General features: G+C 48.9%; 3 non-coding genes across 3 annotated transcripts; 1 reads left to right on the top strand and 2 right to left on the bottom strand.

Moving 5' to 3' along the window:
* Window positions 1-1,450: 1,450 nt before the first annotated feature.
* TRNAG-GCC lies at window positions 1,451-1,521 on the top strand. Its single transcript has one exon. It is a non-coding gene; the product is annotated as a tRNA-Gly (tRNA).
* An 8,715-nt stretch (window positions 1,522-10,236) lies between these two features.
* On the bottom strand, window positions 10,237-10,318 carry TRNAS-CGA. Its single transcript has one exon. It is a non-coding gene; the product is annotated as a tRNA-Ser (tRNA).
* Window positions 10,319-14,072: 3,754 nt separating this feature from the next.
* TRNAT-AGU lies at window positions 14,073-14,146 on the bottom strand. Its single transcript has one exon. It is a non-coding gene; the product is annotated as a tRNA-Thr (tRNA).
* Window positions 14,147-16,192: the final 2,046 nt, after the last annotated feature.

The following is a 16,192-nucleotide window of genomic DNA, read 5'->3' as shown; positions in this document are numbered from 1 at the left end:
TAAATGTAATTGATTGATTATTTAATTGAATGTAGAGCACTGTACTAAAAGCTTGGGAGACACGTTTCCTGCCCTCAAGGAACGTCAGGGATTTTACAGTCTTGTAGGGGAGAATAAATAAATATTAGAATAATAATTACTATTACTACTATTACCACTAGGTAAGGGTCATAGAGAGTCAGCTGTCCTTTTCCCCCCCTCTATCAATCAATCAATGGCATTTATGGAACACTTACTGAGTGCAGAGCGCTGTCCTAACCGAACAGTATCTAAGGCTATAAGCTCCTTATGGGCAGGGAACTTTTCTGCTTTGTTGTACTCTCCCAAGCGCTAAGTACAGCGCTCTGCACATAGTAAGAGCTCAATAAGTACCATAGATCGATTGATTGATTAGATTCTCTTGCCAGGCCATTGCTCTCCCCCTCATATCATCCCCTCCTCCCTTCAGGGACTCGGTCATCCTCGCCCCCCAGTCCATTTGCACCAAACGGAGCGGGACAGATGTTGGGGTGTGCGGGGGGTGGGGTCCAGGCTCCTTCTCCCCATCCTTCCCCCCCCCCCCCATGGGAACCATCCCGGGATTTTATGTCTCTTGTCACCTGGGGCAGGAGAGGGGGCGGGGGGATTCGCACCCCCGTGTCGGAGCCGCCCCCGACGGCCAAATGGGGCCGCTTTATGGCCCTGTGCGACCGCGCTCCCAGGGAGGGGGGTCCGGAAAGGGGTTGGAGGGAGAGGGAAATTGGGAAATTGGAAATTCGGAACTTGGGAGAGACCCCGTCTTTCTCCCCCACTGTCTCCCTTCCCCGGCCAGCGCTCCATCCCCAAACCATCCCGCCCCCCGACGCCCACCTGTGGGCCTAGAAATCTGACCTCCGACCCCCGCTTCATTCCCAACCCCGCCCCGCCCCCCGAACCCTCCGCCCAAGTGACCCCCAAAGCTCACCGTCCCCGCCCCACCCCCCACAGCCCGAACCCCGTTTCTGCCCAGCATCGAAGCGACCCCGGCCCAGCCCCTCCGCCTCCTGGAAACCCCAGCCCAAACCCCCAGCCGCCAATCCAATCGTATTTATTGAGTGCTTACTGTGCTCACGTTTGCAAGAGCACAATTAACAACAAACAGACACCTTCCACCCTTATGTCTTTATCCCACATTGATTTATTTCGACTAATGTCTGTATCCGCCTTTTAAGTGTAAGCTCGTTGGGGGCAGGGAATGTGTCTATCTATTGTTCTGTTCTCTCCCAAGCGCTCAGTCCAGTGCTCGGCACACGGTAAGCGCTCAAATAAATACGATTGATTGAGTAGTCCATCGCTCGATTGAAAACAAGCTTTCCTCCATCCCCCGATCTGCAGACCTGAATCCCTCAACTACTGTTCAAATTTAGAGGTCGCAGTGCGCCTGCGTAGGATGACTATTAACAAGGGACTGGGAGTGACATTTCGTAACGGGGCATTGGTGGTTCAGTGGTAGAATTCTCGCCTGCCACGCGGGAGGCCCGGGTTCGATTCCCGGCCAATGCAACGGTCTTTTTTATTTTATTCGGCCCTAAGCAACCGCAAGAGAAATGGAGAGGGACCTTGGGCAACCTTGGGCAAATCAGTTCACTACCTTGGGCAAGTCACTTTACCTCTCTGGGCCTCAGGTACCTCATCTGTAAGGTACTAGTGCTAAGGTTTTTTTTCTTTTAATGATATTTGTTAAACGCCTACACTGTACCGGGCGCTGGATTTCCCGCTGGTAGTTGATAATCAGGTTGGACACAGTTGTAACTGAAGTACAGAGAATAATAATTAAATTATCGTTAGTATCACTATTATGGTGTCTGTTAAGAGCTTACTATGTGCCAGGCACTGTACTAAGCGTGGCAGTGGATACAAGCAAATCGCATTGGACATAGTCCCTGTGCCATCAGTCCTCACTTACCTGATTACCCTGTATCTACCCCAGCGCTTAGAACAGTGCTCTGCACATAGTAAGCGCTTAACAAATACCAACATTATTATTATTATCGCTTTACAGATGAGGTACCTGAGGCCCAGAGAAGTAAAGTGACTTGCCCAAGGTAGTGAACTGATTTGCCCAAGGTCACCCAGCAGACAAGTAGCAGTGTTGGACTCAGAATTCCGATCATCTGACTCCCAGGCCGGGGCTCTTGGTATTTTATTTTCAACAATTTACTTTACCTTGTGGGGTTTTAGGACCTCTTCCAAATGGTATTTTGTTTCTGATAGGAGGTTAAGCTTATTGTCCTTCCCCATGCCACCTTATTTTGTTTCTTTCTGGATCCCAGAATCAATTAATCAGTCACTGGTATTTACCTAGGGCTTAATATGTGCAGAGCACTAAACTATGCTCTTGGGAGAGTACATTGCAGCAGAATCAGCAGACACGTTCCCTGCCCCTAACGAATTTACAGTCTAGAGAAAGAGATACGGAGGGCAGTGCTTGGCGCCCGGTGGGTGGCAGTAAATACTGGTGATGATGATGCAAGGACGACGACGACGATGATAATAACTGTGGTATTTGTTAAGCGCTTACTATGTGCCAAGCACTGTTCCAAGCCCTGGGGTAGATACAAGGTAATCAGGTTGGACACAGTCCTCGCCCCTCATGGGCCTCCCAGTCTTGATCTCCCTTTTACAGATGAGGTGACTGAGGCACAAAGAAGTTAAGTAGTTTGCCCAAGGTCATCCAGCAGCTCTGTGGCAGAGCAGATTTAGAACCCACGACCTCCGACTCCCAGGCCTGTGCTCTTTCCACTAGGCCACGGTGCTTCTCGATTCCTTATCTCCGCAGTGTGGGCTGGATTTTTTAAAAGTCGTCTCAAACGGTATCTTTCACGTCTTTCCATTTCTCGGACTTTCAAGTGGCTCCCCTGACTCCGCCTCTCCTCATATTTTTTATACAAGTTCTATTTCCAGTTTTGATTCTCTCTAGTTCCTTTCGCCTCTAAACCTCGGTTTCTTTCATTCATTCATATTCATTCTTTTATTCAGTCGGATTCCCTGAGCGTTCACTGTGTTCCAAGTTCCCCCACTAGATTGTAAGCTTGTTTTGGGCAGGGATTGTGTCTCATAATCGTTGTTATCCAAGCGCTTAGTCCAGTGCTCTGTACACAGTAAGCGCTCAGTCAATACGGTTGAATGATTGAATGAATGTATTTGGAGGACTGTACTAGGCGCTTGGGAGAGTACAATAAAAGCAACCTTCACCCGCTCTTGATTTCCCTGAGGGTCTCTGGGCCCCTGAGTTCTCCCCCTCCCCCTCCTCCAGGGCCTGGAGTGACTGTGGGAAAAAAGCCCACTGCCCCCTCCTCGACTGCTTTGATCCTGCTCTCTTTGGGGTGATGGGCGGGGGTGGGTGTGGAGGGGTGGAGGGGTCCAGCACGAGCGGCGGCCAGATCACAGCAGCTCAGGAGCCTCTGATTCTCTGTCTCTGCCTTTGTCTCCGTCTCTGCGTCTCTTTCTACCTAAGAATAGCAATGGCATGTGTTCAGCATCTGCCCAGCACTGTGCTAAAAACGCTGGGGGACATACAGATCATCAGGTTATTAAAGTCCCTGTCCCATATGAGGCTCCCAGAGTCAGAAGGCCCTGCGTTCTAATCCCGACTCTGCCACATGACCGCTGGGCGACCTTGGGCAAGTCACTCCTCTGCGTCTCAGTGACCTCATCTGGAAAATGGAGATAAAGATTGGTGAGCTCCCTATGGGGCAGGGACTGTGTCCAAACCGATTTGGTAACAGCCCCAGCGCTTAGTACAGTGCTGGGCAGTTTACAGCACATGGTAAACGCTTAAGAATGCCACCATTAACTTGTGTCTACCCCACGGCTTAGAAAAGTGCTTGGCACATAGTAAGCGCTTAGCAAGTTCAATAATAACAATGATAATACCTGTGATTGCCTATCCCTATTACCTATAACTGTAATACCTATTATTATTAAGTGGGAAGATAGGATTGAATCTCCATTTTACAGAGGAGGAAACTGAGGCCCTGAGAAGTGACGCGCCTTGCCCAAGACCACCCAACTGTGGTTCTAGAAGTCTTTGTCTCTCTCTCTCTCTCCTCGGATCTGTTTCTGGCTGTCTCAGTCCCTGTCCCTCCCTTCTCCCTCGGCTCCCACGCTCTCCCCCTCCCCCCATCCCGACTCCCGTTCCTGGGAAGCTGTTGACACCAAGTGGCTAATGATCCCTTCCCCCGTCGCCCTTTTCCCTTCAACTGCTTTGATCCCGCACGCGCCGGGCCTGCGGGGACACGGGCCAGATGTGGCGGCCACTTGTGAGGATGGGAGGAGGGGCTGGTGGCTTGGGACCCCCCTCCCCAGTCTCCAGAGGGAGCGGGGGTTGAGGACATCTCTCATCGTCTCTGCTTCTCTTCCCTCTCCTGTCTTTCTCACCCTTTTCCTTTCTTCGTCTCTCTCACTCCTTTCTGGTTTTTTCTTTCTCTTTCTCTGCCTCTCTGCCATTCGTTTCTTCTCCTCTGTTTATTCTCAGTCTTTTCCAATGTTTTCTCTCGGTGTGTCTCTCTGCTTCTCTCTGATTGCCTTTCCTCTACCCGTCTCCTCCTATCCTGTCTCTATCTCTGTGTTTCTTTCTGCCTCTCTGTCTTTCCTCCTAACTCTGTTTCTGAATCTCTTTCTGCTTACCTGCCTATCCTATCTGTCTCTGTGTCTCTCTTCCTCTGACTTCCCTCCTATCTCTTTCTCTGTATCTCTCTCTGCAGGTCTATCCTATTTTTTTTTCTGTCTCGCTGTCTCTCTGCCTGTCTTCCCTCCTCTTTCTCTATATCTCCCTCTGCCTGTCTGCCTACCCTACTTTTTCTATCTCAGCGACTCTCTGTTTCTGTCTTCTCTCTCTCTGCCTGTCTATCCTGTGTTTCTGTTTCAGCGTCTCTCTGTGTCTTCTCTCTCTCTGCCTGTCTATCCTGTGTTTCTGTCTCAGCGACTCTCTGCCTCCACCTTCCTTCCTATCTCCGGATCTCTCTGCCTGTCCGTCTTATATATTTTTCTGTCTCGTTGTCTCTCTGTCTCTGTCTTCGCCCCTATCTCTTTTTCTGTCTCTGAGTCCAAGGACCGTGGGAACCCCCGGAACGCTCTACGCAAGAAGGTGTGAAACAGACGGTGACCCTTTTCCATCGCCCAAACCCTCGGAAAAGGACGGTTCCCACGACCCCAGCAGCCAAATGGGAGAAGGGGGAGGGAAAGAAAGGGGAAAGGGGGAAACTGAGGCCCCGAGATGGAAGGGGTAAGCCACGGGGAGGCGTGAGGGAGGTAGGAGGAATAGAGGACAGAAGAGAATCGGAGAGATGGAGCCACAGAGTCAGAGATGGTGAGAGACATCGAGATACGGAGAATGGGAGAGTCAGAGCCAGAGATACCATTAATTGATCGATTTCTCATCCTTCGCACTCCCTGTCTGCTGCTGAGTGCAGAACGCACACGATTTTCGGCGCTTGAAAGGTTTATCCAAGTGGGGGAAGCTTTCAGTATAACCAGGAAGGACAAACACACCGCCCACTAGTTAGAAGAGCTTGGGAGTGGATATAAATAATGAATCCAGGGATAAATAAATTGATAAAGAGTGCTAAGGCGGATGATTTTAGGTCACCGTCCTGTCCTTCGTCACCTTCCCTCCAACCCAATGCCCATACTCCAGCCCCATCCCCGATTCGCCACCACCGTTTTCCCAACCCTCCGGACTTGTTCCCTTTTGAAAGACCACCCTGGCCAGGTTCGGTCATTCAAGGGGACTTTAGCTTTCTTACCACTCCAGCCCGCCCATCTGCTTCAAATCAGCTCCTAGAAATCACCTCTTTCAGGAAGCCCCCCGGATTGCTCCCTACTCAATGGAGAGAAGAAGGAAGGGGGAGAGAGAAAAAGGAGGTTCTTTCACTTTCTCTCCAGGCCCTTCTCTCACCACAGCACTTCAATCCATCAATAGTATTGCTTGAGCGCTTAATGTGTGTCAAACACTGTACTGAGAGCTTGGGAGAGTGCAGTACAACAGAGATGGTAGATACGTTGCCTGCCCACAGTGAGGTGACAATCTAGAGGGGGAGATGGACTTTAATATAAGTAAACGACGGATATGGACATAAGTGCTGTGGGGGTGAGGGAAGGGCGAGGAGGAAATGAGGGCTTAGTTGGAGAAGGCCTCTTGAAGGAGGAGGTCTGCCTTCAATAAGGTTTTGAAGGTGGGGAGTGATCAGGCCAGAGGCAGAATTTATTTAATTATTTATTTAACAATCAATTGATCGATCATATTTATTAAGCGCTTACTGTATGCAGTACTAAGCGCTTGGGAGAGTACAATAGAACAGGGTTGGTAGACACGTTCCCTGCCCACATGGAGCTTAGAGTCTAGAGGGGGAGCCAGGCACTGATAGAAATTAATTAATTGTGGATAGGGACATAAGTGCAGTGAGGGTGCTTATAATACAGTAATTCAGTAATTCAGACTGACTGAATGAATGGATAACGTATGCGTCCCCCTGTATTCTGTAAGGTCCTTGTGAGAAGGGAACGTGTCCACCAACTCTTCTATTTACCATGATTAAGTTGTCTTGTTTTTGTCCGTCTCCCCCGATTAGACTGTGAGCCCGTCAATGGACAGGGATTGTCTCTATGTGTTGCCGAATTGCCCATTCCAAGCGCTTAGTACAGTGCTTTGCACATAGTAAGCGCTCAATAAATGCTATTGAATGAATAAATGAATATTCTATTATTCTCTCCCAAGTGCTTTGCGTACAGTAAGGGCTCAGTAAATGCGATTGATCGGATTGATTGGAGGATGTATTGCTCTGCATAGCTCTCTCCTAATCCCTTGCCCCTTCTCGGCTCCCGGGCCGGGTGGGGGGGTGGGGGGGAGTCTCGTGTCCGCCACGCGCCGCCCCTGAGGGGGAGGGGAAGAAAAGGGGTTGGGGGAGAAAGGGGAAGGGGCCGCAGCACATCTGCTCAGGTGTCGGGGCTCCGCCTCCTCCCCTTTGTCCCGGGACCCTCAACCCACGTTCCCAGGCGCGGATCCTCCTTTGCCGGTTCTTCAAAGGGGTCTGGGGACACTTGGGTCCCTGGGAAGAGCAGGAGTTGGAGGGGGTGGGTGGATCCAAGGACTGGGAAAATTGAAGGATAGGAGGAGAAAGAAGGGGACAAGAGCCGGGTGCCTGTGACTCAGTGGTCCATAATTTATGTATTTCTGTTTTGGTCTGTCCTTCTCTGGACTGTCTATTATGGTTTTATTGTTGTATCGTCCTCTCCCAAGCGCTTAGTACGGTGCTCTACACACAGTCTCAATAAATAAGATTGAATGGATGAATGGCATTTATTCAACGCTTGCTTTGTGCGAAGCATCGTACTAAACGCTTGGGAGAGGACAATACAATAGTGTTAGCAGACACGGTCCTTGCTCATGGGGAGCTTACACAGTAGACAAGGAGATAGGCAAATATTTAAATAAATTACAGATAGGGATATAAGGATGGGGCTGGGCCTGGGGTGAGCATTAAGTGCTTAAGGGGTAGAGATCTGCAGGGTGGCCTAGTGAATGGAGCCGGGCCTGGGAGTCAGAAGGACCTGGATTTTAATTCTGATTCTGCCACTTGTCTATTGTGTGACCTTAGACCAGTCACTTCACTTCTCTGGGCCTCAGTCCCCTCATCTGGAAAATGGGGATGAAGACTGTAAACCCCATGTGGGACAAGGCAAAGTGATCCAACCTGATTACCTTCTATCTATGCCAGCGCTTAGAACAGTGTAAGCTTGTTGAGGGCAGGGAATATGTTTGTTGTGCTGTCCTCTCCTGAGCGCTTAGGACAGTGCTTTGCAAACAGTAAGCACTCATGAATGAATGAACTATTATTATTATTAAAGAAATGAAGAGGAGCGCAAGAAAGAAATGCGAATAGGGGAAATGGGGCCTTAGTCAAGGAAGGCCTCTTGGTGGAGATAAGATTTTGGAAGGGGTTTTGAAGGTGGGGAGAGCGGTGATCTGTTGGATATGAAGGAGGAGGGAGATCCAGGCCAAGAGGAAGACGTGGGCGAGGGGTGGAGGGCGAGATGGACGAGATGGACGACCAGGGAGTAGGTTGGCATTAGAGGATCGAAGCGGGAGGGCTGGGCTGGAGTAGGAGAGCAGTCAGAGAAGGTAGGAAGGGGGGAGAACGGGAAGATAAGGTCGGAGGGGGAGACCTGAATCTAAAGAGAATGGGGTGGGAGGTGGGAAAGTGGAGAGAGTGCCACCCCTCCCCCAGACGGTCCCGGTGACCCTTTGAAGCTGAGCGGCAGGAAGGTGGGGGCAGGGGAGGGGGTGGCGGTTCTCACGGTTTGGGGGGAGATCAAAGGAGGGACCCTCTCGGGAGGGGGCGAAGAGAGGGTGGGGGTTTGGGAGCGAGAGGGAGAGGGAGGATCAAGGTCAGAAGGATTAGGAAGCAGAATAAAAGGGCTTCAAATTGTAATAATAATAACCACAGTAATTCATTCAATCGTATTTATTGAGCGCTTACCGTGTGCAGAGTACTGTACTAAGCGCTTGGGAGAATACATCGATTAACAGACACATTCCCTTGCTTTTATTTTATTATATTTGTCGAGGGCTTACTATGTGCCAGGCACCGTACTAAGCGCTGGGGTAGAGACCAGCTGATCAGGTTGAACACAGTCCCCGTCCCACGTGGGGCTTGCAGTCTTATTCCTCACTTTACAGATGAGGTAACTGAGGCCCAGGGAAATTAAGTGACTTGCCCAAGCTCACCCAGCAGGCCAGTGGCAGAGCCGGGATTAGAACCCGGTTCTTCTGACTCCCAGGCCTGTGTTTTGTCCACTAGGCCATGCTGAATTATTATTATTATTTTTACTATTCATTCATTCAATAGTATTTATTGAGCGCTTACTATGTGCAGAGCACTGTACTAAGCGCTTGGAATGAACAAGTCGGCAACAGATAGAGACAGTCCCTGCCGTTTGACGGGCTTACAGTCTAATCGGGGGAGACGACAGACAAGAACAATGGCAATAGATAGAGTCAAGGGGAAGAACATCTCGTAAAAACAATGGCAACTAAATAGAATCAAGGCGATGTACAATTCATTAACAAAATAAATAGGGTAATGAAAATATATACTACTACTAATAATAATAAAGCATAGCCTAGTGGAGGGAGCACAGGCCTGGGAGTCGGAGGACTGGATTCTAATTCCGGTTCCGCCACGTACCCGCATTGTGACCTTGGGCAAGAAATGGGGATTCAATACCTATTCTCCCTCCTACTTAAGTTGTGAGCCCCACGTGAAGCTTGATGATCTTCTATCTACTCTAGCGCTTAGAACAGTATTTGAAGCATAGTAAGTGCTTAACAAATACCACAATTATTATTATTATTAATATTATTATTAAGTGCTTAGTATGTGCCAAGCACAAGGGAGGCAGAAGTTGAGAGATGAAGAGATACGGTTAGTGAGATGTATTAGCAATCAATCAGTGGTATTTACTGAGGGTTTATTGTGTGTAGAGCACTGTACTAAATGTTTTTTATAGAACACGGGCCAGGGAGTTGGAAGGTCAAGCGTTCTAATCCCAGCTCCACCACTTGTCTGCTGTGAGACCTTGGGCAAATTGCTTAACTTCTCTGTGCCTCAGTTACCTCATCCGTAAAATGTGGATTAAGACTGTAAGACCCACAGGGGACACGTGATTACCTTGTATCTACCCCAGCGCTTAGAACAGTGCTTGGCACATGGTAAGCGCTTAACAAATTCTATAGGGAAGCAGCGTGATGTAATGGATAGAGCCCAGGCCTGAGACTCAGAAGGACATGGGTTCTAATCCCGATTATGCTACTAGTCTGCTGTGTGACCTTGGGCAAGTCACTTCACCTCTCTGGGCCTCAGTTCCCTCATCTGGAAAATGGGGATTGAGACTGGGAAAGGGAAAGGGACTGTGTCCCCCAGTGCTTAGAACATAGTTAAGTGCTTAACAAATACCATTATGATTATTATTTTGTGCAGAGGGCTGTACGAAGCGCTGAGTATGTACACTGTAAACGCTTAATCTGTGCAGAACGCTGTACTAAGCGCTTGCTAGAGTAAAATATAACAGTATTTGCAGATCCATCCACTTCCCATAGAAGGGGAGGACGTCTAAACAGAGGGACAGGACTCGCGGGTTTCTGAGAGCTGAAGCCTAGAAAATATAAATCCTCCTCGGGGGCTGGCCCTCGCTAAATTAGACCCCCAAAATTGAGGGCGCTGTGAGCAGGATTCGAACCTGCGCGGGGAGACCCCATTGGATTTCGAGTCCAACGCCTTAACCACTCGGCCATCACAGCTGCGTAGCCGGGCCGGCCCCGGGCCCCCCTACCAGCCTATCATCGCCCGCCCCTTGACTTTGACTCCGCCCCCTGTGCGTTGCCAAGAGACGGCGGCGCATGCGCACTGCCTCCCCGCCCCCGCAGGAGCCCCCGCCCCCTCCCCCGCCCATCCTCCGGTCTAATAATACTGATGGTATTTGTTAAGGGCTTACTATGTGCCAAGCACTGTTCTAAGCACTGGGGTTGAAACAAGGTCATCAGGTTGTCCCCCGTGGGGCTCACGGTCTTCATCCCCATTTGACAGATGAGGTCACTGAGGCCCAGAGCGGTGAAGTGACTGGCCCAAAGTCACGCAGCTGGTAAGTGGCGGAGCTGGGATTAGAACCCATGACTTTTTTTTTTTTTGGTGGTATTTGTTAATAATGTTGGTATTTGTTAAACGCTTACTATGTGCAGAGCACTGTTCTAAGCACTGGGGTAAATACAGGGTAATCAGGTTGTCCCACGTGAGGCTCACAGTTAATTCCCATTTTACAGATGAGGTAACTGAGGCACAGAGAAGTGAAGTGACTTGCCCACAGTCACACAGCTGACAAGTGGCAGCACTTACTATGTGCAAAGCACTGTCCTAAGCGCTGAGGGGGATACAAGGTCATCAGGTTGTCTCCCGTGGGGTTCACAGTCTTCATCCCCATTTTAGATGAGGGAACTGAGGCACAGAGCAGTGAAGTGACTTGCCCGCAGTCACACAGCTGATAAGTGGCGGAACTTGGATTAGAACCCAGGACCTCTGACTCCCAAGCCCCAGCTTTTCCAAAGTCACAGCTGGTAAGTGGCGGAGCGGGATTAGAACCCATGACTTTTTTGGGGGTGGTATTTGTTAAGCGCTTATTATGTGCAAAGCACTGTTCTATGCAATGGGGTTGATAGAATAATAAGAATGTTGGTATTTGTCAAGTGCTTACTATGTGCAAAGCACTGTTCTAAGCACTGGGGTTGATACGAAGTGATCAGGTTGTCCCACGTGGGGCTCACGGTCTTCATCCCCATTTTATAGATGAGGTAACTGAGGCACAGAGAAGTTAAGTGACACAGCTGATAAGTAGCGAAGCGGAATTAGAACCCATGACCTCTGACTCCCAAGCCCGGGCTCGTTCCACTAAGCCACGCTGCTTCTTGTGGCTTAGTTTATTGGATGGTTTATTGGCTGGGACATTTAAAAAACGACAAATAAAATCTCTGAAATTGTACAGTTGACTGGAAGCTCATTAAGGGGACATGTCTGCTCATTCTATTGTAGTGTACTCTCCCGAGCGCTTAGCACAGTGCTCTGCCCATAGTAAGTGCTCAATCAGTCAGCCAGTCAGTCGATCTTGTTTATTGAAGGCTTACTGATTAGTTGATTAGCTCATTAGCCAATGAGCTTGTATCTACCACAAACCTTACTACAGTACCTGGCACATAGTAAGCGCTTAACAAACGTCTCCCCCTCTCGTTGTGGGCAGGGAAGGTGTCTGATGCTGTACTCTCCCAAGCGTTTAGTACAGTGCTCTGCACGCAGTAAACGCTCAGTAAATACGAGTGATTGAATGAAAGAACAAATACCATTAGAAGACAAAAAAGACTGTCAGCCCCGTGTGTGTCATGGAATGTGTCCAACCTAATTAGCTTGGATCTACCCCGGCGATTAGTACAGTCCCTGGAGCATAGTAAGCGCTTAACCAAATGCCATTAAACAAACAAACGAGCCGGCGGATTATCTACCCCAAGGCCGGGTAGGAAATCGCAAGCATCCTAGGAAGCTCGGGACCTTGGCACTTGGCCACGTATTTATAATTATAATTTGTAAGTATTATAAGTTATTTATTTACATTAATGTCTGCCTCCCCCTCCAGACGGTAAACTCGATGTGGGCAGGGAACGTGTCAGCTGGTTCATTCAATCGTATTGATTGAACGCTTATTGTGCGCAGAACACTAAACTAAGAAAGTACAATACAACAATAAACGGACACATCCCCTGCCCGCAACGAGCTTCTGCTGTACCTTCCTAAGCGCTTAGTCTAGTGTTCTGCACTACTTGCTTGGCTGTCTACCTCCCCGTTGTTGGGTAGGGACTTTCTCTGTTGTACTTTCTAAGCGCTTAGTAGAGTGCTCTGCACACAGTAAGCGCTCAATAAATACGATTGAATGAATGAAAGTAAGCGCTCAATAAATGCTATTGATTGATTGATTGACTGGCTCCCGCCCTGCCCATTCACCACCCTCCCCTCGCCCCGTTCCCTTCGAGCAGGGTCCAGTCCTGGCATCGGAACCCGTCTTTGCCCCCCATCGGCCAGACCCCACCCAGATATCTGCCCCCATCCCGGGATCAGCCCCCTCCCCCGGGATCACGTGTCAACTGTATGACTTTGGGCAAGTCACTTTACCTCTCTGTGCTTCAGTTACCGCAACAGTAAAATGGGGATTAAGACTGTGCCCGCCCCCCCCCCAGTGGGACAACCCTAATACCTTGTATCTACCCCAGCATTTAGAGTGCTTTGCACATAGTAATCGCTTAAAAATACCATTATTATAATTATTATACTTATATGTATACGTATTGGTATTATTATTGTTATTATTACTGTTATTATTATTATCATCAGCCCCAGGCCCGAGTTGGGAGACCGGACAGTCACTGTAGGGCGAGATTCAGGTTGAGAGCGCCTCCTGCCGGCCGCTATCCCAAAAGACCACGAGCCCCGGGCATCGCAGAATTATTATTATTATAATTATTGTTGTTGTTGCTGTTGTTGTTATCATTATCACTATCGTTGTCATTACTGTTGTTGTTGTTGTTACTGAGAAGCAGCGTGGCCTAGTGGACAGAGCAAGCGCCTGGGAGTCATAAAGAACTGGGTTCTGTTCATTCAATCGTATTTACTGTGTGCAGAGCACTGTACTAAGCGCTTGGGAAAGTACCTTACAACAATAAACAGACACATTCCCCTCCCACAAAGAGTTTACACTCTACAGGGTTAGGATTAGTCTAATTCTAATCCTGATTCTGCCACTTGTTGGCTGTGTGGCCTTAAGCAAGTCACTTAAGTCTCTGGGCCTCGGTTGCTTCATCTGTAAAATGGGGGTGAAGGCTGTAAGCCCGAGGTGGGACACCGGGCCTGTATCCAACCCGATTAGCTTCGATCTTCCTGGCACATAGTAAGCGCTTAACAAATATCACAGTTATTATCATGGGTCCAGGTCGCCTGTGGGGTGGGAAACAAATAAAATCTCTTAGACTATGAGCCCATGCATCTACCCCAGCGCCTAGTACAAGGCACGGCCACATAGTAAGCGCTTTGCAAATAGCTTACAGTCTAGTAATAATGATAATTATTTGCACCATCATCGTCATCATCATCACAGCTCGTCTCTAGACTGCAAACTCCTTAATGGGCAGGGAAAGTGTCTGCTACTTCTGTCGCATTGTACTCTCCCAAACGCTTAGTATAGTGCTCTGCAATCAAGAAATGTTATTTCCTGAGCGGACTGAACCTGAGCGAACTGAGCCTGGGAGAGTACAATACGACAGAATTAGAGTTCACAATCCAGTGGACATAAGTGCTCAGTAAATACCATTGATGATTATTATTCGAGCAAGGGGGCAGTAAACAGGAGGGGATAGACGGTTGAAAAGCAAGAACAATGAGGATGTGACAGTTTATGGAGGAAAGGAACCGGTGGCAATAAGGAAGAAACGGAATGGGCCATCGTCATCCCAGCTCCAACGCAGGCACCGCTGGGATTCGAACCCAGGATCTCCTGTTTACTAGACAGGCGCTTTAACCAACTAAGCCACGGCGCCAGGCTCCGTCCACCGCCACCCCAACCCCTCCCAGGGAAATGCAGCTTTAAAAGTGACTTAGAGACATAAATATAAATAATGATGGTATTTGTTACGTGCTTACTATGTGCCAATCAATAGCATTTATTGAGCGCTTACTATGTGCAGAACACTGGACTAAGCGCTTAGGAAGGTACAACAGAAGCTCGTATGGGCAGGGGATGTGTCTGTTTGTTGCTGTATTGTATTTTCCCAAGCACTTAGTTCAGTGTTCTGCGCACAATAAGCGCTCAATCAATACGACTGAACGAACTAGCTGACACGTTCCCTGCCCATATCGAGTTTACAGTCTAGTCGAGTTACAGTCTGTGAATATGAATAAGTAATTTTATAATACAAAGTTATAATTATAAATGCTTGGCCAAGTGCCAAGGTGCCGAAGCGCTGAAGGATATCTGGGAAGAAAATGAGGAAGTGATGATGATGATGATAATGTTGGTATTTGTTAAGCGCTTACTATGTGCAAAGAGCATTCCCTGTTGCCTCCTTTCCCCCCCACTCTAACCTTCTGCCTCTTGCCAGGAAGAAAAAGTGAAAGCTGATGCAGTAAATGGTTAAAAGGAAGCGATAATTAATTACAGTACTATGTACCAAACACTGTACTGAGTGTTCAGGCTGATGGGAGATAATCAAGTTGGCCACAGTCTCTATCCTCCTACATGGGCTCATAGTCTAACTAGGAGGGAGTGGGATTTATTATTAGAACAAATAACTGATTATAATAATAATTATGGTATTCGTTAAGCTCTTACTATGGGCCAGGCACTGTACTAAGCGCTGGAGTAAACACAAGTAAATCAGGTTGGACTCAGTCCCCGTTCCACTAGGGACTCACAGTTTTAATCCCCGTTTTACAGATGAGGTAACTGAGGCTCAGAAAAGTGAAGTGGCTTGCCCAAGGTCACACAGCAAAGTGGCAGAGCTCGAACTGGAACCCAAGTCCTTCTTCTATGCTACTCTGAATTTACAGATGAAGAAACTGAGGCACCAAGAAGGTACCGCACATCCCTCAGCCTTCCTTTCCTCTTCTCCCTCACCCTTCTGCATCACACTGACTTGCACCCTTCATTCACCACCACCGTCAGCCCCACAACACTTATCAGTATAGTATCAGTGCCTGATATAATAATAATGTTGGTATTTGTTAAGCGCTTACTATGTGCAGAGCACTCTTCTCAGCGCTGGGGTAGATACAGGATAATCAGGTTGGCTCACAGTCTTCATCCCCATTTTACAGTTGAGGTAACTGAGGCCCAGAGAAGTGAAATGACTTGCCCACAGTCACCCAGCTAAGTGGCAGAGGTGGGATTAGAACCCATTACCTCTGACTCCTAAGCCCGGGCTCTTCCCACTGAGCCACGCTGCTTTTTCGCAGAAATACCCGGGACACGCCCCCCCCCCCCCCCCCCCTTCAGGCCCCATCCCCTTTCCAAGGCCCCAGTACTGAAGGGGTTACAAGGCCGCACTTGCTGCGCGTGCGCGCTCCCTCCCCCCCACCGCTCCCACCTCCAGCGCGCAAGCGCATTCGGGACATAAAAGCGTCCTTCCCGCCTTCCCCGCGTAGTTTACGTCAGCGCCTTCGTCTCGCGCCCCCGACGGGCAACCGCGCAGGCGCACAAGCCCTCGTAGCGCGCGGGGAGCAGGGTTGCGTCACGTGGACAGGACACGCGCCCCCTTTTACCTTGAACGCAATTGGGCATGTCGACTGAGGCGTGGAGGTCTTTAACTTACCACAGACTTCAATCAATCAATCATATTTATTGAGCACCTACTATATGTAGAGTCTAATAATAATAATTGGGATTCATTAAGCGCTTACTATGCACTGAGCACTGTTCTAAAAGCTGCGTTTGATGCAAGGTCATCAGGTCGGGCCTCATCGCTTAAATTTCCATTTTACTGATGAGGTAACTGAGGCCCAGAGAATAATAATAATAATAATGTTGGCATTTGTTAAGTGCTTACGATGTGCAGAGCACTGTTCTAAACACTGGGGGAGATACAGGG

Source organism: Ornithorhynchus anatinus, chromosome X5 (genome assembly GCF_004115215.2).
Source record: "Ornithorhynchus anatinus isolate Pmale09 chromosome X5, mOrnAna1.pri.v4, whole genome shotgun sequence".
Taxonomy (NCBI): domain Eukaryota; kingdom Metazoa; phylum Chordata; class Mammalia; order Monotremata; family Ornithorhynchidae; genus Ornithorhynchus; species Ornithorhynchus anatinus.
This window is presented reverse-complemented; position numbering and strand designations above follow the sequence as displayed.